A 26,323-nucleotide genomic window follows, 5' to 3' on the forward strand; every position below is an offset into this window, starting at 1 on the left:
TGCTGTGATTGGCGTGGGGGCAGCAGAGGGGAAGCGCAGCGAAACAGGCATTTCAGACGTGAATTGGGTCTGGTCGCAAATAGCCTCACACATTTCCTAGGTTAATGAAGTATTGTAAACAGACGGGTCCCCTAAATGACAAACATATGGCGAGAGACAGGGCCAATAATTGGGGTGTACAATGAGGACAGTGCCTCGTTAAATCCAATTGACAGTGTCTCCAAAGAGAATTTTCTAAAAGATGCTTCTGCAGTAAGATTAGATGGAAGAGAGAGGTTTATTGTGTGCGTGAGGTGGGGGATTTAACAGTTTTCTAGGACTCCAGTACTAAGTTATTCTTGGCTTGTTACTTAGACAGCGTAAAGCACTGGAAAGGAATCATTTCAATTCCATTTTTCTAAATTGAATTCTACAGGCTATGAAATATGTGCATGTGTGTATATTTGCTTGTTTCCCTTATTTTCTGCTAATCAAAACCCTATAGAGCAGTGACGGCCAAACTTGGCCCTCCAGCTGTTTTGGGACTACAACTCCCATCATCAATAGCTAACAGGACCAGTGGTAAGGGATGATGGGAATTGTAGTCCCAAAACAGCTGGAGGGGCAAGTTTGGCCATCACTGCTATAGAGGCACTGAGGCTCCACTGCGGCCACTGGTAATCTTGTTTTCCTTGCGTGGCATTGCTTAACTTTACAATCTTGAGGACTAGAAACTTACTTTTAAACAGAGAAAGCACCGACACTTGAGGATGATGAATTCTACAGTAAAAACTTTTGGGGGAGGGGCACTTTTCATGGTAGTGGACACTCGGGCTCTACAGGTGTGGCTGCCCAGCTAAGGCTACATTGTGTTTCTGACTTCCCAGTACCACATGCAGCTACGGTACAGGCACAGGGTTAGAAGCATCTGTTTGGCTGTGCCATTGTGCCAACATCCCTGCTCCCTTGCCCCTCCCTCCCTTGGCAGCCAGCAGTGGCACACGGCATTGGGAAGCCTAGAGAGCAATGCTCCACCCATGCCAGCAGCTACCGCTTGTGAAAGTACAGTCACAAAACGCACACAGTTCCTCTATAAGAGGCAAACATATTAGACAGCTGAAAATGTCTGCCTTAGTTGTGGTGAACCAATTATCCTGGCACGGTCAGGAAAGTTATTGTGGGAAAGCTGAGAGGGGTTAGGGAAATAATAGCTGTGTTTGGGTAGCCTGTGAACTTCTGCTTGGGGGAGAGGAAGCCTACAAAATGCCCACTAGCACAAGGATAGATGTGTGTATACTTTTAAGAGCATCTCCCATATCTAGTTTTGGACCAGAGGTGCTGACTTGCACCCAATATTGGTGCTTCCACATTATGGGTGAGCTAAGAGGTGTGCCATGCGATGTTGGGGGAGTCTAGCAGGGCAACTCTGCTCCTCCTCTAACCACATGGTGCCCCTTCACAATTTGAAGAACTCTTACAAAATAAAGAAAAGCTTTTATATAAAATGTAAAATTTGGTATTAGAGTGGGAAACAAAAGACGAGCTTGTCAAAGCCTCTATGACACAAATCAGTCCCCTGACAAAATCCATCTATTTAGTAGGAAGTTGAAAAGTGTCCCTGGATTCATTGAAAAAAATCTGGTAACCTTAATTTACAGCATGTTATTCCTTGAAGGAGAACTATCTGAAAATGATTTACAGATAGTATCTAACTCTGAGCAGACTTGCTAAGACACATAAGGCAGAATCAGATAAGTGTTGGAGATGTAATGAGACTGAGGATACATGTTATCATATGTGGTGGACCTGTGAAAGGGTAAAAGAGTATTGGGAAATAATTCATAATGAATTGAAAAAAATGTTTAAAAGTACGTTTCCAAAAACAAACAAATGCAGAGCCCTTTTTGTTGGGGATAATTCAGATGGACATTCCCAGGTGTCAGGAAAGGTTATTTTTGTATGCCACTACTGCGGCTTGTGTTTTGTTATCCCAAAAATGGAAAATGAGTCCCAACCAAAGAAGAAAGGCAGCTTAAACTGACAGAATATGCACAGCTTGAGGACCTAACATATAGAATAAGAGAAGAACAACATACATTTAAAGAAGATGTTTATTGAATATATGGAGGAGAATTGTGTGCATTTGAAAACGTAGGCAGCATTAAGATAAATTCAACAGTGTAAATAAGTTTTGACAGGTGTCATAATGGAACACTGAATGGTTTAGTTTATATAAAATATGCAGGGATTTATGTTAGGCAAAATAAACCATGGAAAGAAAAGGAGGGAAGTCATTGATATTTTGAGGTTGTTTAAATGAATATTCTAAAACGTAAAACAGAAAATTTAATTTAAAAAAAAGGTCCGCATAGTTAAAGCTATGGTTTTCCCAGTAGTGATGTATGGAAGTGAGAGCTGGACCATAAAGAAAGCCAAAGAATTGATGGTTTTGAATTATGGCACTGGAGGAGACTCTTGAGAGTCCCATGGACTGCAAGAAGATCAAACCTATCCATTCTTAAGGAATTCAGCTCTGAGTGCTCACTGGAAGGACAGATCCTGAAGCTGAGGCTCCAATACTTTGGCCACCTCATGAGAAGAGACGACTCCCTGGAAAAGACCCTGATGTTGGGAAAGATGGAGGGCACAAGGAGAAGGGGACGACAGAGGACGAGATGGTTGGACAGTGTTCTCGAAGCTACCAGCATGAGTCTGACCAAACTGCGGGAGGCAGTGGAAGACAGGAGTGCCTGGCATGCTCTGGTCCATGGGGTCACGAAGAGTCGGACACGACTAAACGACGATGACAATAGAAGGAAAAAAACCACATGGGGCCCCTTCACACAAACAATGCCTGAACCGGGCAGCCATCTCCTTGCTGTCTGCTGTATCTTCTAGACCCTTCCCCCTATCTTCTCATTATGCTCAACTGCCATCAAAATTCTGTGAGTTCACAGGTTCCTGTCAGGCGGGGTTTGCCTGTGCATTTTCGTACATATCATTTCCTGCATACCATGGGCCTCCCTCAAGCATGTAGAAGAAACTGATTTTATTTCACTTCCAAACTGATAGGTGCTCAACCACCCAAGTTTGAAGGAACTGTGGGTTGTCAGAGCATTGCTAATTAATAGCATTCCGTGCATTTTAACTGCAAATTTGCCTGTTTTATAACCATTACTTCAGGCACCCAAGCAAATCTTGACTTAATGTCCCTATTAATGTGGAATTCATTGACATGTTTAAATACTTACAAGTTATTCAGTTTTGTTCATGGGAAGGGAGACACACCATCTGACTGCAGGATATTTCGGGTTGACTTATAAACACCGCGACCCACCTGAACAGGCTTTGCAACTCACTTATGGGTTGGGACCCATAGGTTGGGAAATGAAGTCCCATTGCAGTCAAGTGCGAATCCTCTAACATCACTTGTGTGTGGACTAAGGGCTATTCTTTTGGTTTTGCCAATCTCAGCTTTAACTTAGATGAGATTCAGAGGGTGTTGAAACATGCTTGAATATGGCAGCAGGTTGTATGACAACCTAATTCAGACTGAAAATATATATCTCTCTTTTACAGTGGTACCTCTGGTTACGAACTTAATTCGTTCTGGAGGTCCGTTCTTAACCTGAAACCGTTCTTAACCTGAGGTACCACTTTAGCAAATGGGGCCTCCCGCTGCTGACGTGCCACCACCGCCGGATTTCTGTTCTCATCCTGGGGCAAAGTTCTTAACTCGAGGTACTACTTCTGGGATAGCGGAGTCTGTAACCCAAAGTGTTTGTAACCCGAGGTGTTTGTAACTCGAGGTACCACTGTATTTACCTTTGCAAAATCCCAGAGGGCTTGTGTTATGATTCTGAACATTTGAAGCTGGCATCCATGAAAAGGGTGTGTGTGTGTGTGCGTGCGCTCATGTCAAAAGAACAATGGCAAGAAGAGCAATTTCCAAAACTGAATCTTAGCAGAGACTTGAAAGTTGTAAGGTAATGTACGTTTTGTTTTGTTTCTAAAAACCTGCTACTTCTTCAGATGCCTAGACCACATCCTTGACACATGACTCTCTTATCCAGAACTGTCCCGTGTTAGAGAACATTCATTGTCAGTCAGTGGACTAGAATCAATGGTCTGGGTCACTGTAAATCTACTTCCTATGTTCTTTAAGGATGTGTGTCAGCATCAACAGGCTTCTCAGAAGTAATCATTAAGAGGCCTCCATAGCTCTATGATTCCATTATGGGAAGTGTTTTCATAACATGAGAAGTTGAATTAGATATTGTAAAAGGCACACAAAGGCACTACATACTCTCACTGGAAAGTGCCCAGCCTTGAACTCAAAGCTCACAAAAACCCAAACACCTGAAAGGCTGCATTAGCAGCGTTTCTTTATTTGGAATGACACATCATAGCACACTCAACCAAGATGCAGTGGAGCAATGGAGAAATTTCTGAGACAACAATGGGATATCAGCTCCACCCAAGGCATGATGGATAACAGCAACAACCGGGGGAAAGAAAGACATAACATTTTACAAGGACAGGCAGAAACACTACAGACCGAATAATTGCCACACACAGAAAGAACAAGGTTATAGTTTGAGTTCCTCACTTGTAGTTTTATAAATTACTTAATGTGTCAACACAAATAGAAGTTCTTAATATTGCAGTTATTGTAAAAGGGATTATTATTATGACCGGAGTGTAATAGCAATTAATAAGATTTTGGAATGCAGAAATAAAGCAAATAATCAAGCTATCAATTCCAGCACATGGGGAGCCCACCTTATCTAAATTATATAATTCAGAATTTGAGCTATTGGTATTAACAATTGTATTATAAATTGGTATTGCTATAATGAGGCTATCATTGGATTGCAATGGAAAACTAATAAAAATTATTATTATATATAAAACAAGATATCCCATTGAAAAGAAACACACACACACACAGACACACACACACACAGAGAGAGAGAGAGAGAGAGAGAGAGAGAGAGAGAGAGAGAGAGAGAGAGAGAGTTTTAACACACCCTTTCCCCATATATACTAATTTCTGTACAATTTTTGGGGTGGAGAACAAAATTCAGAGAAACGTGAATTTCAAAGCATTGTTGCATCTCAGTTCACAAATTGTTTCAGGAAGAGTAAATCAGGAAGGTCGGCATTAAAACGTGAACTGAAGCAAATGGCACCCCCATCCCTAGCTTAGTCCCCTGTAAGAATGTAGCATGCCAGCTGGGGTATAGGATAGCCAATCAGAATGAAGAAAGAGAGGGAAAGGAAGTGACTTCTCCAAGAATGGGGAATAAAATTGTGTTGTCTTGAGCTACATCCCAGAACCTCCAGGCTTGGCAGGGGTAGGGTGGCAGGATGGACAAAATCAAGATGTTGCCCTTGGACACCCAACGGGGTGGACTATGGTAATCTTTCATAATATGGCACCCTGTGTGAGACCAAAATTTGGTGCCCCCCAATGGATCTTCTCAATTATGGATCTTCTCAATTTTATGCCCCTTCAGCTCAGCACCCTGCGCGGGGGAACCGCCCGCACTGCCCTAAATCTGGCACGGCACCCACTTGATTTTCCTTGCTCTAAAACAACTCTTTCCCCATAATTACTCACCAAGAAGCTAGGAGAATCTGCAACTCAGCTGCTGGTCTCTTTTGATTATTTAAGAAAAGAATCGAATGTGGGAAGGTGTGAGAGTGGCAGTGAGACAGAAGAACATGCTGAAGGGTTCAGGGCTGCCTGGTTTAATTTCTATGGGAATATTGCCTTCTTCACAGACTTTTGGGAGGTTTCTACGGCAGTGTACATGCCATACATTTAAAGCATCCTAGGAGCTGGAGCTTACCCCTCACTGATCTATAGTTCCTAGCAACTTCAAAAATTGTTATTCCCAGGATTCTTGGGGGAAAGTCGTGTCGTTTAAATGTGCTTTGCATTTGTGGTATGTTAGGTTACAACCCCCCCCCCAACAACCCCTCCATATGGCAGCTGTGTTATACTATATGGGATTGCCACTATTCCAGAGGGATCTCTCCTCCCATCACTAACGGACTTGGCCCAGAATACCTGAAGGAGCGTCTCCACCCCCATCGTTCTGCCCGGATGCTGAGGTCCAGTGCCAAGGGCCTTCTGTTGGTTCCCTCATTGTGAGAAGCAAAGCTACAAGGAACCAGGTAGAGGGCCTTCTCGGTAGTGGCGCCCAACCTGTGGAACACCCTCCCATCAGATGTAAAGGAAATAAACAAGTACCTGACATTTTAGAAGACATCTGAAGGCTGTTCAGGGAGGTTTTTAATGTGTGACATTTTAATGTATTTTTAATCTTTGTTGGAAGCCGCCCAGAGTGGCTGGGGAAACCCAGCCAGATGGGTGGAGTATAAATATTAAATTGTTCTTGTTGCTTTTATTGATATTTGGGACTTTAGATGTTGGTGTAGAGGTCCTCCACAGGATGGCCATGATCTCAGGTGGGGTAACAGGAAGCTGGTGCATGGAGGGGGGCCTGTTTCAAGTGACTGGTGAAAGTCTGCCTTCAAGGGGCTCTGGGAGGTTTGGGAGCCCCGCCATTTCAGGGAATGAGCCATAGGGCAGTTGGTTTCATCCTTCCGTAGCTGTGTTCTTAGGCCGAAAGAAAATGAATGCCTTCCTTTCTATAAACACCTGCTTGGTTTTGAAAACTGGCAGCAACAATTCTGTTGGGACCGTAGAACAAAAAAGGAAGTATATTCTGGCCTCAATCATCAGCTAGGCATCCAAGTGTCCTTATCTCCTAGGATGAACATTGCAGCAAGGTGAAGACCAGTCTGTCCTCATCCATCATAGATAGCTCAGTTGGTGGAAGATGAGACTCTTAATCTCAAGGTTGTGGGTTCGAGCCCCACCTTGGCCAAAAGATTCCTGCATTGCCATTGCAGGGAGTTGGACAAAATGACCCTCATGGTCCCTTCCAACTCTACAGTTCTATGATCAGCCAAGGAACGAGCAGTCACTACTGCAGAGAACTTGTTCCCCACCACCCACCAGATGGATCACTCAGCTCCAATTACCTGTTGCTTTGGGACAATAGAAGGAAAGGCAAGCATAATCCGGTCCCATTCATAAACAGGGAGATCCAAGGGCTGAAGAGCTATGAGAGATTTCTCTCTAGATTCACAGCCTGCTGCGAATCCCCTTGAGAATCATGCGATTGAAGGGTTTAAATAAATATCAAATAACAAACAATGCAGGAAATTGCTTGCCTGGTAATGCCATGGGACAGCTCCTATTGAATCCCCTGTGGAGATGGAGTTGATGTATCTCACTCTGGTGAGGAAGAGCATGCATTGACAGAGCATCTGCTTTGCATGCAGAAGGTCCCAGGTTTGAACATCAGCATCTCCAGGTAAGGGCTGGGAATGCCATCTATCTGAAGCCCTGGGGAGTCACTGACAGTCAGTGTAGGCAAAGCCTACCAATAGGCGTCCTTGATATAAGGAAGCTTCCTATATGTCACTCATGCTTCCTCAATCTGCACGTGTAGCAATGGTGCCCCAAACCCTTAAGCTTCATGCTCAATGGTGCTTTTGTTGCAATGTCTCAGAGTGTCAGGGTCAGGCTGGATGAGCTGGGAGCCACCAGCCCAAGAGTCCCACAGGGAGGGATCGGACTGGCTGGATGAAGAAGACTGGTGGGAGCCTGCCTCCCAAGAGCCCCCCAGAGAGGGCTCCGAAGATGACACCTTAGAGCCCAGAGCCTGGTGGTGGGACACTGAGGAGCAGTCAGTAGATGGGACAAGCTGGGAACTGATAGATACAGAAGACTTGAGTGATCAAGAGGGGTCAGGAGAAGGAGGGCCTTCAAGAACAGGATTAGCTGAGAGTCACAGCATGTGCACAGTCACAGTCCTGCTGACTCCCCTTGCCCTCTGACTCTACACTCAAGGAGGGTCCTGAACATTGCTGAGCAATGTGTCAGACAGGCCCAGAGGAGAAGCTCACCCCCTCAAAACAGCCTTCGTCTGCTTGGGAGGGATCCAGAGTGAGAGGCTACAGGGGAAGGGCATGCCTGGAACTTAGTTTCAGCAATGCCTTCATTGAGTTAAGACAAAGCAAGGACATTGCTGTGTTGTTTTTTCTGCTGATAAAAAGCTAATTGCATCCTGTGCCTTCCGTGTGTGTGCCTGCCCTGTGGATGACAGTACTTGTTGGCAGCTCCTTGACACAGCGGCACCACTTGTTGCCACTTCTCTCTTCCCTGAAACTGTCCCCAGAGACTCCTCCACCTCCTCCTTGCCTTTGTCCCCGACTGCTGCTACTTCTGAAGGACGTAAGGAGAGTCCTTCTGGACCCACCTAGTCCAGCATCTTGTTCTCACAATGGCCAACTAGATGCCCCTATGCTATGGGAAACCTGCAAGCGTAACCTGGGCTCTTGCAGCTTCTGATACCCAGTGCCTCGTACTCAGAGACATACAGCCGCCTGCCTTTCTCTGCTGACAAACCCACTGCAGCTTCCTTCTCTTGCTCGGTGTGCTGCAACCATTAGAGTGTCAGGCTAGGGCCTTGGAGACTCTAGTTCAAATCCCAACTCAGACTTGAGGCTCTCTGGGTGGCATCTCTCAGCCTTACCTACCTCGCAGGGTTGTTGGGAGTAAATAATTGAGAGGCCTGATAGAACCACATAACAATAAGCAAACATAGATAGCTCGGTTGGTTACAGCATGGTGCTGATAATGTCAAGGTTGCAGGCAGTGGCAGAGCTTCATGCTCTGGCACTTGGGGGCGGAGAGCAGGCGGGGCTGGGGCTGGTGCACATCCCAGGGGCATGGTGTGCCACCTGCAGGGGTGTGATGTGGGTCCTGGGGGCGTGGTGCTGTGGGTCCTGGGGTCAGACCAGATCATGCTCAGGTTCCCCTCTAACTCTACAGTTCTATGATTCTATACACAGAAGAACATTCCACTTCCAGCTATCCAGGAGTTGGATGCTTGGGTTGCAAACGTGATCTGTGCGGGATGCACGTTCACAACCCGCAGCATTCACAACCCACGTCTGCACGTCTGCACACGTGCGGGTTGCGATTTGGCACTTCTGCGCATGTGCAAAGCGCGATTTAGCGCTTCTGCGCATGCATGACTGCCAAAACCCAGAAGTAACCCATTCTGGTACTTCCGGGTTTCGGTGGTCCGCAATCCGAAAAAACACAACCTGAAGCGGCTGTAACCCGAGGTATGACTGTACTCCTAAACCATCCAGGATTCTCAGGTGGCTTCACCAGCCACACCTGTGCCATGGCTCCCCATGTTCTGTGTAACATGCACCACAGCTGCTGGCTGGAGCTGAAACCTGGAGGGTATTCTTTGCAAAAGCCGGCCGTAGCTGACGCTAGGTGGTGCAGCAAGTCCGTACACCGGAGGACTCTCATCTCCGGGGACCTCGGATAACAGCCAGCTTGGGTCACAGCGTAAATGAGGTGATGTGGGCACAGCCCCCTAGCTGCTCCTCATGCCCATTCCCTTGCTTCATGGTCCTCAGTGCCGTTTATCCGAGCCGGTGAAATGATCAAATCGCGGGGGCATCTGCAGAACGCAGCAGGAGGGCAAGCATTCCGGTTGCTTGTATGCTAATTGCATTTAGCCGCTTGGCTCCCTTGGTGCCTTTCCCCTTTTGTCAAGAATTAATGTCACGGTGGCAATAAAGGGGTGATAATGAGTGTAAATAATCCAGTAACTTGCCGACCACACAAACCTTACACTTCCAGGAAAGGGGGGGGGGGGAGAAACAGCCCACACTGCATCCTGCAGTTCCCAACATTATTACTGTACTTGAGCACATATCTGTAATTCTCCTGATACTCATACATGTCATTAATCATAAAGCATGCGGCTGGGGCATCAGTCAGCCGCGCATAGCACTGCATGTCAACAGCAATGTGCTTCTTCGTGTAGATTTATTATACAAGGGTGCATTTGCAGGAGCTGTAAGCTTAAACCCTAACCTTTGACACCCCTCTGTCTTCTGCGCAATGAACGTCGGAGGCAGTTTTCTAACTCAAGATTGAGGAGGGGAATTCCTAAATGTCATGCCTGTCCCAGTTGACATAGGTTTGTAGCGGTCCTATATATACATACGCCTACAGTTCCACAGTACAACTCAAGTGGGCACATGGGACAGCGTGCTTCTTAGTGAGGTTCCCTGAAAGCTGCATGCACAACAGGTAGGAAGACATCGCGGCAACATTTCTACAAGGTCCATCTATCTGCCAGCTGTTTTCTCCCCTCCCCCTCCCCTTAAGCTATAAGATGTGCATATTAGAGAATTAAATTTCACTCACCAGTCTAGGAGGAGGAGACTGAAGAGAAGCAAGTTGGTGCTAATTGTCCACTAATTTCATTCAATACATTGGTTTCTTTTGAGTGTAGCTGTGTGCTGAAGCTTCCAGGCAGAGAGAGAGGGAGAGAGAGAAAGAAAGAAAGAGAGTGAGCCTCTTCCCTATACTGAGCGAATGATTAATATATAAATATATATATCTTCGCCATCAGCAGGGGCTGAAGTTGAACATCAGTACTGTAAAAAGCTTTATGCAAAACGTAAAGCACGCAAAAGAACAGAGAGGAGGGCTAGAAGCGACATGAGGCAATATCCAAATAAACAGAACTGAATTCTTTAACACTTTCTGCCCTCTTGGCACTGTAGCTAATATACCCGCTTTTCAGAGTCTTGTTTTGTGTTGTCAAGGAAGCCTCTGGCTATATGATGCGATCTGCTGTTATCCTGTTGTGTCTCTCAGAACTGATCAGACCAGCGAGGAAGGAGAGAGAGAGAGAGATAGAGAGAGAGAGAGAAATTGCCCAGAGTAAACAAAAACCAGAATAGTAAGCAACTGTCACTCTGGCTGATCAAACAGGCAATCATAGAGCAGCCATTTAAACAACCACCACAATTAGTTTTATGTGAAATCCCTAAGAAGGTAAGAACTCTGAGCCCATCACTTGGTCCAGCAGTTTATGGTCACATCTGACGAAGTGGTCTCTCATTTGCCCCACTTCTGGGTCCACTGCCTGCAATTGCAGCAACAAAGCAACAGCTACCATCCATAGCTCTGGGACACCTGCAAGATAATGGGAAAGAATCCCAGCCAGCACTGAACAGGTTAGCACCCCAAAGGTTATGAAATCTGTCCACACGCAAACCAAAACATTGCAGCTCCAATTATGCTTAGATTTAAGCTGTAGCAAATCCTAGCACGCATCTTTTGCAGTGCCTTGAACTATGTGATAAAAAAGGCATTCGTAAAATGTGCAATTTGAAAGAGGTTTGTGGTGTTGTGTTGTGGTGTGTGTGTTGTTGTTTTTAATGGACTCTCCTAGGGTTTCAAAAGTACCGTACGCTAAAAATACAGCTATGTGTTTTATCTAAGATAAAAATCACTGAACGCCATACTATACAGTCCTGGTTCATTTCAGCCAACCGTAAGAGTCCTGTTAAGCACCTAGCAACAGAATAAAATTAAGAGAGCCTTTAGGACATTCATTGCAGATCCTGCCATTTTCAATCGTCTGCAACATTGTTTTATAATGCTCCTGTGTATTTTCTGGGAGTTTGGTTATGTAAGGCAACCAATGGGCTCATCCGCTATGTGGAATCATTTGGAGAAGTGCTGAGATCCTACGAATTGCTGAGCAACCCCTTTCTCTTTAGTTTTCAGCATCTTCTGGAACGCCTACAGGCAAATGCTTAATATTACTTAATGGGGGCTAAGCATTCCTTAATCCACATCATTAACCATCATGTCAAATGCCCAATTCAAGGTGTTTAAAGAGGGAGAAAGAGGAGCTTTCAAGGAACACTGATGACTATATTGGAGATCTGCAGTGTGAGCATGGAATCCAGGTGGTGGCAGCTTACGCCAGACTAATTCATGCAACATTTAAGTAGGCAGCCTTGCATATAGGCAGAGCTGGTGATGATAATGCAGTCTGTCATTATACAGGCTGTTTGACAGGACAAGTAGGCACTTCAGAATCTCTGGACTGTGGCTATATGAAATCTGGATGCTTTGGGTAACAGGAAACGCTACCCATGAAGGCTGAAATTCTAACCCTGAATACCCTGGAATAGGTTCCATGGAATTCAATAGGACTAACTTCTGAGAAGGCAATGATTACTGCAATGCGTTACTTGTAGGGCTGCCTCTGAAGATGGTTCGGAAACTTCAGCTGGTGCAGAATTCAGTGGCCAGGTTGCTCACTGATGGTTTGAGCATATTACACCAATCCTGGTCCAACTGCAGTGGCTACCAGTGAGTTTCCGGGCCCAATTCAAAGTGCTGGTTTTGACCTATAAAGCCTTAAAGGGCTCAGGACCGCAATAACTCAAGGACTGCCTCTTTCAATATGAACCTACCTGGACCCAGAGATCATCTTCTGAGGCCCTTCTTCGTGTGCCTGCTCCTTAAGAGGTTCGGAGGGTGGCAACATGAGAATGGGGCCTTCTCTGCAGTGGCTCCCTGTTTGTGGAATGCTCTCCCCAGGGAAGTTCCCCTGGCACCTTCATAATACACCTTTAGGCGCCAGCCAAAAACATTCCTTTTTAACCAGGCATTTGGTTGATCTGATTTACATCCTATGCCCTTTTAGAATGTGGTTTTTTGGGGGAGGGTATTGGGTTGCTGTTTTTACTTTTATTAGGTATTGTATGGCTTTATATCTTAATTTTATTCTGTGAACTGTCCTGAGACCCCTGGGTATAGGGCTCTATATAAATTCAATCAATCAATCAATCAATCAATCAATCAATCAATCAAGGCATAGTCAGCCTTGTGCCATAAATCTTTTCCACCTCTCTTGCCTGCCTTTTCTCTCAATCGTCCAACTCTGCCCGACTCCCATAACCTGAAAGTTTCTACACAACCCACCACCCAAGCTCTAGATTTATTTATCCCCCAAGGGTTAAATTATTCAGGAATAACTTATTCATGGCCATTTATCTGCTGCCTCTTATCAGTGTCCAGACATCCTGCTTCACACGTTGCCCCGGTGATATAGTTGTCCCCAAGGTACCTGAGAAGCTGTTTATGTTAGAGGTTCCCTGGGAGAGGAGACATGAGTGAGAGTCAATTGCCTTGTATAGTAGTACCTCGGGTTACATACGCTTCAGGTTACATACGCTTCAGGTTACACACTCCACTAACCCATAAATAGTGCTTCAGGATAAGAACAGAAATCGTGCTCCGGCAGTGCGGAGGCAGTGGGAGGCCCCATTAGCTAAAGTGGTGCTTCAGGTTAAGAACAGTTTTAGGTTAAGAACGGACCTCTGGAACGAATTAAGTACTTAACCCCATGTACCACTGTATAACTCTATCTAGGGTCATGCACATGAGATATGGCTGAACAACCAGCTTCTTCCGAGTTTCAGAAGGAAGCAAACAAACAACCCCCGAGTCTCTTCCCAAAAGTGATCTCCTTGTGTGAGTTGTGTAACTGAGCATAGTATCAATGGCTCTGTTTCTGTGAAAATAAAATCGGTCGCATTTAATGGAAGCAGATGTGTGATCTTGCATGAATGAGTTGGAGGCACCCACTTATTCTGGTAACTTAAGTATATGCACTTGTATATTCATATACAAGTATATCACTTGTATATGCAGGGTTTTCCCTCTTCAGTTGCCCACAAGCTAATAACTGAAACCAACTCTGAGTCGCCATTTCAGCAGATTTGGATCCAAGACGTGAATTGGCCTGGTTCTAGGTTGTTATTTTGGGGTAGCGGTGATGTCAATAATCTTATCTAAAGCCCATGTAGGATTTTAGTAGCAATCGAAAACCCGAAAATAGCTATGAAGGCAACATATGAACATCACAGCTTAGAGTGATAGTTTCTAGCATCATAAATATAGACCTAGTTCCCCATCCCTTTTTAAAAAAATGATATTTATTAGAAGTTTAAAAATTACAGAAGAAAGAAGAAAAGAAAACAACAAAAAATTTAACAGAACATACATTACAATACATAAAAAACACATAAAAAACAATACAACAATACAGCAAAAAAGAACAATAACATTAAAACACACATCCAATATTCCATATCATTATCTTTCATTTACTTGTTTCATCGACCTCCTCACACCTCCCTTTTTGTATTCTATTTTTTTTAAAAACAAATTTTTATTGGTTTTTCACCTTTTATAAAGACAAATTACGCACAAAAAAGACAAAAGACAAAAACATGTATAATTTCAGAAAATCCTACTTTCCTAACCTTGTTCCCTGACTTCCCCCTACCCCCCTTCATGCATCCGAATTCCCAGAATTATGTCAGCAAATTGGTATTTCTCCTCTTAACCATCTTAATATTACCTCTTTCATAAAGAAAAATAAATTTTTCTAGGTTGGACTCAAATTCCCTTCCATCGATTTCCCATTTTGTCTTAAATAAAGATCATATTAACTAAACCCAAAGATCTTGAGTGTTTTTAAAATTCTATTCTTCCCTCCCTCCCGTCCCCGGTTTTCGTCCCTTCCCCAATGCATGTCCAAAATAGCAATTCTTAGCCTGGGTTCCTCACGTCCGAGGCTTTCAAGTCTCTTTCAGTCCCTCTCTGTCAAACTCCGCACCTCTTCCACAAGCTCAAAAACAGGACGCTCCCGGGCCCGGGAGGGGGGGTTGTTTACAACAGAAAGAAAGCTTCCAAAACTCCACTCTCCAGCTCAAAATTTCTTTTTGCCAAATCTTGGAAGTTAAAATCTTTTTTAACTCACCCCACAAAGGGTAGGCTCTCCAGCTTAGTTCTTAAGTCGTTGCTTTAGATCGTCTGCAAAAGGGGGGGGTGCGGACTTCCTTTTAGCACACCCCCCGGTCGTCTCAAATTCACGGGATAATATTCTTAAAATCCAATTCCATCTTACTCACGGGTTATTCTTTTCAGTCCGAATTTCAAGGAAGGAAGTCAGCGCTCTCCAGTCATGGCTCGCGGCTTCGCTCAACCGAGGTAGCGATCGACTCTCAGCACCACGCCACCCTCCGTACCCTCTCCGCAGCCTTTAAAAAGGCTCTTCGTGAGTCGGGGGGGCGCTTAAGGTGCCCACCGAGTCTTCAGTCCGCAGGCTTCAGCGCCTGCGGTTTTTAAGGGTCCCCGCGTCGCCGGCGCGGCAAGACCCGTCCTCAGCTGAGCAGATTCCCTCCGCAGCTCGGAGGGAATCCGCCATTTCCAGATCGCGCCAACCCGGAAGTCCCTCCCTTTTTGTATTCTAGTTTAATTAATTGTTTCAGCAATTTCTTTCCATCTTTCTCAATTTTTATTGTATAATTTATCTTAACGGTCTAACCTATTAATTAACTCAACAAATCCTTTCCATCTTTCACTATGTTCTGTCATTAAATTTACCTTAATTTATTTTAACCTTATCTTACCATAAAAAGCCTTAAAACTTAAAACTTAATACATATTTATACATAACTCCTTATATCATTTCTACTAAAGCCAAATAGTTTCATTCCAACATTTTTCCTAACACTCATTAATTTTACACTAATTCTCAAAATATTTTTTTAAAAAACTTTCTTCCAATCTTCATCCAACGTCTCTTCTTCCTGGTCTCGGGTTATGTCAGTCCTTTCTATCCATTCCATCTAGTCCATCAACCTGGTGATCTTGTGTCCGAGGCTCTTAAGTCTTTTCCATGTCCCTTCTGCAGATCTTCTTCTTGTTTATACCTGCACTTTACTTTGTCTTTTGTTGATCTTTTTCTTAATTTCTTTCCTTTCTCATTGAGGAGTAGGTCTCGGGGAGACTCCAACCCAACAATATCTCCGTTCCCCCTCGACAGGTCAGCCCATTCTCCACAGTCAGCACTGTAATCCAGAAAGTATTTAAAAGCATGTTTCAAAGTCCCTCCAAAGTTAAGAGCCCCCACAACTCCAGACCCCCCCTGGCCCAAAACCAAATCCCAAAAGCCAAAACATCCCTGCCTAGGGGGATCCGACCAACTTCCCATGTCCAAACCAAACAATACTCCCTCTCTCCAAATCTGACTTTCTCCAGGTTCAGTCTTCAAAAACAGCAGCTTATGCTCCTGCAGGGCCTCGGGTCTCTCCATTTGTGTTACTTGAGGTTCAACAACAACCTCCTCCATTATCTTCTGCACTTGCACTTGCCCTGTCAAACCAGATTCCTGGGTTGGTTCCTGAATGGTTTCTATATGAGTATTCACTGTTTGTCCAAAATTATTGACTGCAACAGTCATCAAATCCATCTTCTCATGCAGCTGCTCCAGCAAAGCGCTTGTCTTGCAAAGAGCAAGCACCAAAACTTCTTCTAAACACATTCTTATCCAAGGTCAGGGTCTGGTCTCACGATCCTTAATCTCCACAGCTGTGAAATTCCCCAGATCGACTCCAGCAACAGTTTAACAAGCTCCCTCTAGAGGAGACAATTTCAATTTGTATCCATCTTTTGAAAGCAGGTCCAACAAAAGAAAATTACTTTCACCCCATCCCTATCTGTCAATGGGTACAACAATATTTTTTTCTAAATTCTCACAAGAGACTTTTAATTCATATGATCCTTATTTATAAATATAATTATATTTCAGCACCCATGTAGTGAAGTCATACTGACCCACATTATGCATATATGAATGTTTAATGTCCTAGTATTTTTAGGGGTGTTTGCACATGGAAACAGCCTCTACACATTCCCTCCTGGTGCTTCTTGGGTACATGTGGCAAAGAGCATTTTGTGAAGCATTAATTCACTCTTGCTTTAATTTCTATGATCATGACACTTCCATTCAACACCCAAGGATGGTTTGAGTGTACAATAGCATGTACAAAACACCTCTGGTCTGGCTGTTTCAGGAGAAGAAAACACCATCAATTCTCTGTACTATTTAATGGCCTAATCATACAAGCAGGAGAAGTGAAGAAGTTGATGAGAGGGCCCAGCTCTGCTCAGTTTCCAAATATCCCCTGGTTCTACAGCTGCTGGTTATTGTTGTTGTTTAGTCGTTTAGTCATGTCCAACTCTTCGTAACCCCAAGGACCAGAGCACGCCAGGCACTTCTGTCTTCCACTGCCTCCCGCAGTTTACTCAAACTCATGCTGGTAGCTTCAAGAACACTATCCAACCATCTCGTCCTCTGTCGTCCCCTTCTCCTTGTGCCCTCCATCTTTCCCAACATCAGGGTCTTTTCCAGGGAGTCTTCTCTTCTCATGAGGTGGCCAAAATATTGGAGTCTCAGCTTCAGGATCTGTCCTTCCAGTGAGCACTCAGGGCTGATTTCCTTCAGAATGGATAGGTTTGATCTTCTTCCTGTCCACGGGACTCTCAAGAGTCTCCTCCAGCACCAGAATTCAAAAGCATCAATTCTTCAGCCATCAGCCTTCTTTATGGTCCAGCTCTCACTTCCATACATCACTACTGGGAAAACTATAGCTTTAACTATACGGACCTTTGTTGGCAAGGTGATGTCTCTGCTTTTTAAGATGCTGTCTAGGTTTGTCATCGCTTTTCTCCCAAAGAGCAGGCGTCTTTTAATTTCGTGACTGCTGTCACCATCTGCAGTGATCATGGAGCCCAAGAAAGTAAAATCTCTCACTACCTCCATTTCTTCCCCTTCTATTTGCCAGGAGGTGATGGGACCAGTGGCCAAGATCTTCGTTTTTTTGATGTTGAGCTTCAAACCATATTATGTGTTCTCCTCTTTCACCCTCATTAAAAGGTTCTTGTTGCTGGTTATAAAACCCAACAAAACATAAAGTGAATGTGCAAAGTTTGGCAAATGTTGACATTCAGATATTAATGCTGTCAGGTCCAGAAATAAATGTCTACTTTTTTATTGATGACAATCACACTTAGGTGTCTATGTCAACATTTTGTGACTTTTTGAACGTTCATGAAATTTGATAAGTGACTGTCAGAATTCAGCAAGTTGTTGCCTTTTACAAATGAACAGCTCTTTTCTAATATCTTATATACATTTTGATTCTTCTTGTAAATGTGGCACTTCAGGAACGGTTAGCCTATAAGTAGGAAAAACTCTCTTTCCTGGATATCAGTATTGAAAAGGGTGAGAGTCATTCTTACTGTGCTTGGCCATAGGATCCTTCGGGGAAACCTGCCTGGCCATTTAGGAAAGATCATGCAAGACTCTGATATGGAATCAAACACGAACTTACCTATATGAACAAATACAGAATTGGCTTTGAAATGGAAATTTTCTGAACTCTCAATAGCCTATAACTCGATCTATCACTTACTATGCATTCCAACTAGTCAAAACTTACACATTCAGTGAGAATGTCCAACAGAAGGCAAGGAACCAACAACTTCTAGGAAACTGTGGGTGCTATTCATTCAGCTTTGAATGTTACCTGGTTTCAACCACCTTGCCTTTGCACTTACAGTGGTACCTCAGGTTAAGAACTTAATTCGTTCTGGAGGTCCGTTCTTAACCTGAAACTGTTCTTAACCTGAGGAACCACTTTAGCTAATGGGGCCTCCTGCTGCCACCGCACTGCCGGAGCACGATTTCTGTTCTCATCCTGAAGCAAAGTTCTTAACCCGAGGTACTATTTCTGGGTTAGCGGAATCTGTAACCTGAAGCGTCTGTAACCCGAGGTACCACTGTACTTTCAAGATGGCCATAAGGAATTGAAAGTTGAAAGCAACAACAGGCTCCCAAAATCTAAGCCCAACCTTCTTTCCCCACCTGAAGTTGTTCCTGTCCCAGGAGCAACCACAGGCTAGTTCATCATCAGCAATCTTATTTATTCCACAGCACAGAAGAGAGCAGCAAAGCAATTGCCTTTCTTTAATGAAATTGGTCTGCCTACCTGTGGTTGAGGACAACCGCAAATTGTTTTCTTCTTATTGCTGTAGCATCTAAAATTATGCATTTTACCAAACAAATAAGACGGTGGCTAATATGCTGGGAGCTGGTTTCTGTTTCAATTTATGACAATTTCTGGGCTATGAAATGTGAGCTGCGCCACTTGCGAGGCTGGTGGGCGAACTCTGCAAGCGAAAAGGAAATGTTTTCTGCTTATATTCTATTATCATTTTTATTACCCAGAGCACTTTGCATTTTACAAAAGTTGCACATGGGGCAAAGTCCTCTGCTGTTCTTGGAATGCCATCTAAGTTGCTATGAAATGAAGAAATGGCAATGGTCAGGAAATGGGGCTAGCTTGACAACTTTGACCAAAACTCAAAAAAGACAACCCTACAGAAGAAGTGGAGGCGGTGAATGTCCTGTGTGAGTGTCTAGAGGCGGCTGGAGGATGGATGGTGGTTAATGGATTGAGGTTGAATCCTGACAAGACAGGAGTACAGTGGTACCTCAGGTTACAGACGTTTCAGGTTACAGACTCTGCTTACCCAGACATAGTAAGCGCCGAGGGCCTTCTGGCGGTTCCCTCATTGTGAGAAGTAAGGTTACAGGGAACCAGGCAGAGGGCCTTCTCGGTAGTGGCGCCTGCCCTGTGGAACGCCCTCCCAGCAGATGTCAAAGCAATAAACAACTATTTTACTTTTAAAAGTCATCTGAAGGCAGCCCTCTTTAGGGAAGTTTTTAATGTTTGATGCTGTACTGTTTTTAATATTCAGTTGGAAGCCGCCCAGAGTGGCTGGGGAAACCCAGCCAGATGGGCGGGGTATAAATAATAAATTATTATTATTATTATTATTATTATTATTATTATTATTATTATTATTATTATTATAGTACCCGGGTTAAGAACTTTGCTTCAGGATGAGAACAGAAATCGCGCGGCAGTGGCGCAGCGGCAGCGGGAGGCCCCATTAGCTAAAGTGGTGCTTCAGGTTAAGAACAGTTTCAGGTTAAGAACAGACCTCCAGAAAGAATTAAGTTCTTAACCCGAGGTACCACTGTACTGTTTTGTGGGGACAGGGGACCTGCAGTTGTGGGGGGCTCCCTGGTCCCGAATGCAGTAAAAACAAAAAGGTAAAGGACCCCTGGACAGTTAAGTCCAGTCAAAGGCGACTATGGGGTTGTGGTGCTCCTCTTGCTTTCAGGCCGAGGGAGCCGGTGTTTGTCCACAGACAGCTTTCTGAGTCATGACTAAACAGTTTCTGGCACAACAGAATACTGTGATAGAAACCAGAGTGCACAGAAATGCTGTTTACCTTCCCGCCGCAGCGGTACCTATTTATCTACTTGCACTGGCGTGCTTTTGAACTGCTAGGTTGGCAGGAGCAGGGACAGAGCAACGGGAGCTCAACCCGTCACAGGGATTCAAAATGCCAACCTTCTGATCGGCAAGCCCAAGACACGGGAAGTGGGTGGCGCTGTGATCTAAACCACTGAGCCTGAATGCGTAACTGCTATAACTGTGTTGCTATTATTTGTAGGCCTGATTCACAAATGTGGGCACCTAATTTCCTTTCCACAGTTGATTACTAGATGTTTAACATTACCGGGCTGTTGAATGCACGGACTGATTCTGTTGCAAGACGTGTCTAAGCAGCTATCACCAAGACATCAACATTGCACACGTGAATATCCCTTATTCAATGTCACATGAGACGCGTGGGCAAAGTGTCGCAATTTAATTACTAACGTTCGAGCCACATAATAAATGATCCTGATGTTATCTTACTGAATGCTCATTTGAAACACACGCCACATGGTGCAGCTACAGGCACTCCCTGGAACAAGGGCTGCTAATGTGTAAGGCCTTTGCAACCGGGTTAATAGATATTTGCAATAGTAGTGAGCAACTTAGCTGGCTTAATTAAAGAAAGGACTTTTGTTTCACTGTTAGGAACTCATTTCCTCCTGGGTCAGGATTTGGTGCTTTTTCAGCTATCACTCAACCCTCCACTGTACTTAATAGTCTCCGTTTGGGAAAACATATTAAATGTTACTGAAAGAAAATTACTTGAAGGGGAGACAAAAAAACCCCCACCACCCAGTTTCCCGTATACACATTTATATACGTCTATGTACGCAATACATTGTTCATTTATCTGTATCTATCTATTAATCTAGTTTTATGTCTCTCTCTTTCCCAGCCCACTCTCCAAATAGTGGAAAATTCAGTGAAGCCCTAAAAAGACTAGTTTCTTCTCCTTTTCAGAAGGAAGCATGGTACTTTCATAACCAGCTTATTTATAAATGCTGAGGTTGAGGAAGGCTGAATGGGTGCAGCAGTTCTGGGATGCTTGGAGAATTTGCACAGCATAAAATCCTTGGTGAATATGATGAATCCACCACCATAAGGAATGATTAATGGATTGGACTGAGCTTTTCTGCAAGTTTATACACTGATTCAGACTGAAGACGTGGTTTCTCAAACTCTGCAGTAGAAAAAGGCATACACAGTATAAAAGCATAAGAACACTAGACTTAATTATGCACATACTTCCTGGTCTTCTGATCCAGAGCTGGTGTGGACATTACATTTGCCATGGGGTTTAGCATTCTTGCGGTGGCTTTCCCATTTCCTAAGTATTTTGCCTGCTAAAATTTATTGCATACTCCAGGGAACATCATGCTTTCTGACAGCAAATGATATTGACAATGGAGGGGACAGGGACTTGTTACATTATGACCTCTGACTCACAGTGAGTTATAATACATTGGGGGGGGGGAATTTGCTCTGAAGTCCCAGAGTGACTGTGAATAGAGAAGAAATTTGATTCAATTCCTACTTTCTGAAATAATATAAAAACTTGAAACAAAGCCATTTTGGGGAAACTTTTTGCTTCTCTGAATTTTGCAATACAGCTTTCTAGCCAAGCAACACGTACAAAACCTCAAACACTAAAGTATGCATAAAATTGCATATATTAGTGAAACTGGCATACAAAAATGTATCATGTTAAGGGAAACCGTGTGACAAAAATGTTGTCGTTAGGAGAAATTTGCACTCAAATGCTAATGAATTTCCAAGATGACTTAAAAAAACTGATATGGAAATGTGCAGAACTCAACTTACATTGGAAAAACAAGAAATTGACAGATCCATTCACCCCCAGATTCAACCCAGAAGAGCAGAGAGAGATTAGAGATCTGCATGGGGTAATTTTGCAATCAGGTATCAACAGTGCCATCTGAACACGCCTCCTATCACAGATGCTATGTAACTTCAGAAAACGGAAGAAGGGTAAAGAGTGCTAATACAACAATAAGTTGCTCACTAATTGAAGTGAGTCTTCATCAGTTCATGCACATGCTATCAGCTAATGAGCTGACTAATTAATGTAGCGATCACAGATTGACAATATAGGCAATATTTCTAAAGTATTTAAGTAAGCTAGCAGAGCCCATCAGCTTAATAAGACTAGGATTTTGTGGCTTGCTTGGGGAAATCAGCTTAAAACCACATTGTTCTAATCATGCAATGTGCACTCACATAAAACAGCTTGGATTTTATCGGGACGGGGTGGGGGACTTTCTCAGAAGAGGTGGAGAAATTTAGCACATCCCAAGCTACTTAGCAGTCAGCTCCCACGGAAGGTGGTCCATTAAGGGCAAATGGAGAACTGCACCACCAGCTTCAGTTTGCTCTCAGCCACCCCCCTACCTGCCTGCCTTCCAACTTACAAACAGTTCAGGAGATGGCACTGCCTGTCAGCTGCCTCCTTCTCCTCTTCACTCTCAAGGTTGCCCTTGTAGAACTCAGGAGGAAAGAGTATGAAGGCAAAACTAGAATTAGCTGGCTGTGCCCATCATTTCCTCTGGTTTGCTTTCCCTGCCCTCCACCCCACCAGCCACAACGGGCACTAGGCACTGGTTAACTTCAAAAGCAAGTGATAGCTACACAATCAGGAGCAACAACAACAACAACAATAACAATAACTGGCTGGGCTTCCCCAGCCACTCAGGACGGCTTCCAACAAAATACTAAAATACAGTAATCCATCAAACATTAAAAGCTTCCCTAAACAGGGCTGCCTTCAGATGTCTTCTAAATATCAGGTAGTTGTTTATCTCTTTGACATCTGGTGGGAGGGCATTCCACAGGGTGGGCACCACCACCGAGAAGGCCCTCTGCCTGGTTCCCTGTAATTTGGCTTCTCGCAGTGAGGGAACCGCCAAAAGGCCCTCGGCACTGGACTTCAGTGTCTGGGTAGAACGATGGGGGTGGAGACGCTCCTTCAGTTGCCAACCTCTCCATCCCTCAATCCATATGTTCATCTGATGTTGAGGATCCCTCAGATAAAAAGCTTGCCACATTACTCTTGCCCCAGATGCAACCCCATGTGATTCAGAACTGTGCATAATTTCACCACGACAGACAGTAGGAGAAATTGGTGAAAGGCAAACTGCAGCAGAATAGAAACAGCGCTGTGTGTGACAAATCCAGGACAGAATGGAGAACAAAGCTTTCTTACCTCCCTCACTGCAGTAAGCTACTGTTGTTTGAAATGGTGTGTGAATGCACCTTATGAGTCTAATCTAAATTTCTTTGGAATAAGCTCACTACTCAGGAACATTTGGAGGAGAGATGAATTAGTTAAAGGCTATGGTAATATTCAAGGCTATGGTAATATTATCTCAGATCAAAATGCACAACACAGGAGAAAAGGATTGTCTGGTCTACAGGTGAGAGGACCACATGGCTTGCCACTTATGGTTACTTCTGTTAGAATTCCTGCTCTGTGATTGCAGTCATAGGATTGTTGTCTTTCACATGATGTTATATGTTTTGACTCCACAAAGTGGGGAGTGATGGAGACAGGATGTTTGTGTTACTGTGTTCCATGAAGAGGGACTGTTGTCCTTTGCTCATTCTCTTTGCTGTCTGATGCTAGAGAGAGAGGGAGCCATGTTGCAGTGCTCCGTGTGTGTTTATAGGTAAATAAAGTAGATTAGCCAAAATGCTGAGTTGCTGAGGTCTGTTACACAACTGCGCAAACTGTTCGGATCCCTAAGTGTGCTGGTGTCGGTTGGAATTGGTCGCTGTGATGTTCAGGCAGAAGAAAGCTTTTGAAGCTCCCGAACAATTGACCAGGAGGGAGGGAACATGCCAGTCGGGCATGTATCTCTGCCAGAGACCTACTTGAGTGTAGGCTGAACTCCTAACAACTTCCACCTCCATGTTCCTACCAGCTTTCCCAGCATGGTTCCTATTGCCTCCACAGGTGCATCATTGAGTAGACATTTCTGAAGCATGACTTCCGATCTAAAATACACACCCAACAGTGCAGAAAGCAGGAAGATATGATATGACATGGGGACATCGGAAGAAATGGTCTCTTTCCCCACAGATTACGACTATCCTTACAACCCACTGTCACAGTTAACCTACAGCTTCTCATTATGTCTGAAAGATGCCTGGACAAGTTTAAAGCTAACAGCCATTCGTAACGTTTCCAGCTCTCGAAGCACGATTCTTTCAGAAGGCACGGGGGAAAGTCAAGGAGAATAAACCAGAGTGAGCTAGAAGCCGTGGAGAACACTGACAATGTCAAAGTGGAGCCTAAAAATAGAATGTTCTTCTACTCCAGACGCAAGAAAATACATAAGGGAATTTTAAGCGTGGGATCTACGCTGGCAAGAACAAGGATATGCTCAGGTAAAGGGGAAACAGAGCACATGTTCTTGCCTAACTAATCACGCTGTAATAGTGATTAGATAATAGCCATTTTCACAGGCGTTTGGGGTGTATGTACAATTAATCTGGGGAGAGGGAGAAAGAGAATGGGATTGTGCTTTCCGCCCCCAACCTAACCATTGTTCCTTTGTGAACAGATTCTCCATGTGTACAAATTGTACACTCACAGGTTCCCTTACTTTCTCTCCCCACAAGTAGGGCGGAGAATTTTATGAAGCCACAGAGCTAGCATCACCTGCTTTACCCTAAATGCAGGTTTGAGCCACACAATCCAGTGTGGTGTAGTGGTTAAGAGCGGTAGACTCGTAACCTGGTGAACTGGGTTTGATTCCCCGCTCCTCCACATGCAGCTGCTGGGTGACCTTGGGCCAGTCACGCTTCTCTGAAGTCTCTCAGCCCCACTCACCTCACAGAGTGTTTGTTGTGGGGAAGGAAGGGAAAGGAGAATGTTAGCCGCTTTGAGACTTCTTAGGGTCGCGATAAAGCGGGATATCAAATCCAAACTCTTCTTCTCTTCCTCTTCTTCTTTAGTCCAAAGGAGGGAAACCTGCAACTCCCCAGATGTTGTTGACTTCAACTCCCATAAGCCCCAGCCACCAAAACTAATAGTAAGGGATGGTGGGAATTGTATTCCAACAACTGGAGGGACACATGTTCCCCACCCCTGCTTTTAGCGCAATAAGATTTATTACCAGGGTAATGTACAAAAAAAAAAAGAACGATAAAATATAAATATATATATATATATAAAAATATAAAATATATAAATATAAAAAATAAAATAAAAACAGCTTAAAAGCCATTAAGGCTGCAAGCCTGTATGCTTGTATGTGGAGCTTAATGGGCTGAGTTGGCATGGATAGGCTAGCACTGTATACAACAAAAGCCACTAATATCAGCCAATTGGCAACAATATACAATTCACAGAATTCTGTATTAATTTATGTGCAAGTTGTGCCTAACCAACTCCTGGGGTCAAGGTCCCTTTGCCCCAACCCCCAATAAAATATTTGACGGGGCCAGGGAGGCCATATTGATAGACATTGCCATTCAAATGTTGTGTGCTTACTGCTTAATAATAATAATAATAATAATAATATTTATACCCCACCCATCTGCCTGGGTTTCCATAGCCCCATTTGATTGATTGATTGGCAGGGCAGGGATACCTGGGTTCCCCCAATATTTTGTTCAAGTTGGCACTGCCAGTTTTGTTTATTCTTTGGGTGGCTGGTAATCTCAGAGCCAGTGTGGTGTAGTGGTTAAGAGTGATAGTCTCGTATTCTGGGGAACCGGGTTCGCGTCTCCGCTCCTCCACATGCAGCTGCTGGGTGACCTTGGGCTAGTCACACTTCTTTGAAGTCTCTCAGCCCCACTCACCTCACAGAGTGTTTGTTGTGGGGGAGGAAGGGAAAGGAGAATGTTAGCCGCTTTGAGACTCCTTAAAGGGAGTGAAAGGCGGGATATCAAATCCAAACTCTTCTTCTTCTTCTTCTTCGTAGTGTTTGAGGAAATGTGGCGATACATTGCTCTGAATTTGACATGGATGAGACAGGATTTAATTTGCTCACATGCTGAGAAACAAATATGTTTGCTTTTGCTCATCCATGAGAAGAAAGGGGCTATAGCTGGCTGAATTATTTCTCAAAATAATTGCTCATTTTTAATTATTATGCTGCACCTTCTAGCACAGAGCACAATTCCAGCGTTAAAATCATAAGGGCATGCTCCGAGAGGCATAAAGTGAAAATTAAACTGGTTGGTAGTAAGATAA

At 44.0% G+C, this 26,323-nt stretch overlaps 1 protein-coding gene and 1 long non-coding RNA gene across 5 annotated transcripts in view; one reads left to right on the plus strand and one right to left on the minus strand.

Annotated features, from left to right (window-relative positions):
• Nucleotides 1-6,389, plus strand: part of LOC308580258 — a 423,078-nt gene extending 416,689 nt beyond the window's left edge. The window contains exon 2 of the long non-coding RNA XR_014004758.1: nucleotides 6,277-6,389. This is a non-coding gene — a long non-coding RNA (uncharacterized lncRNA). The remainder of the gene's footprint in view (nucleotides 1-6,276) is intronic.
• The window catches only part of ANKFN1 (ankyrin repeat and fibronectin type III domain containing 1), a 224,302-nt gene that overhangs the window by 124,435 nt on the left and 73,544 nt on the right, over nucleotides 1-26,323 (minus strand). For all 4 annotated transcript variants that reach the window (XM_081181277.1, XM_081181278.1, XM_081181275.1 and 1 more), the window contains one exon: nucleotides 10,298-10,398. The gene's annotated coding sequence lies outside the window, so the exon portion shown is untranslated. The remainder of the gene's footprint in view (nucleotides 1-10,297; nucleotides 10,399-26,323) is intronic.

This window comes from Podarcis bocagei (assembly GCF_964188305.1).
Source record: "Podarcis bocagei genome assembly, chromosome: 2".
NCBI classification, from domain to species: domain Eukaryota; kingdom Metazoa; phylum Chordata; class Lepidosauria; order Squamata; family Lacertidae; genus Podarcis; species Podarcis bocagei.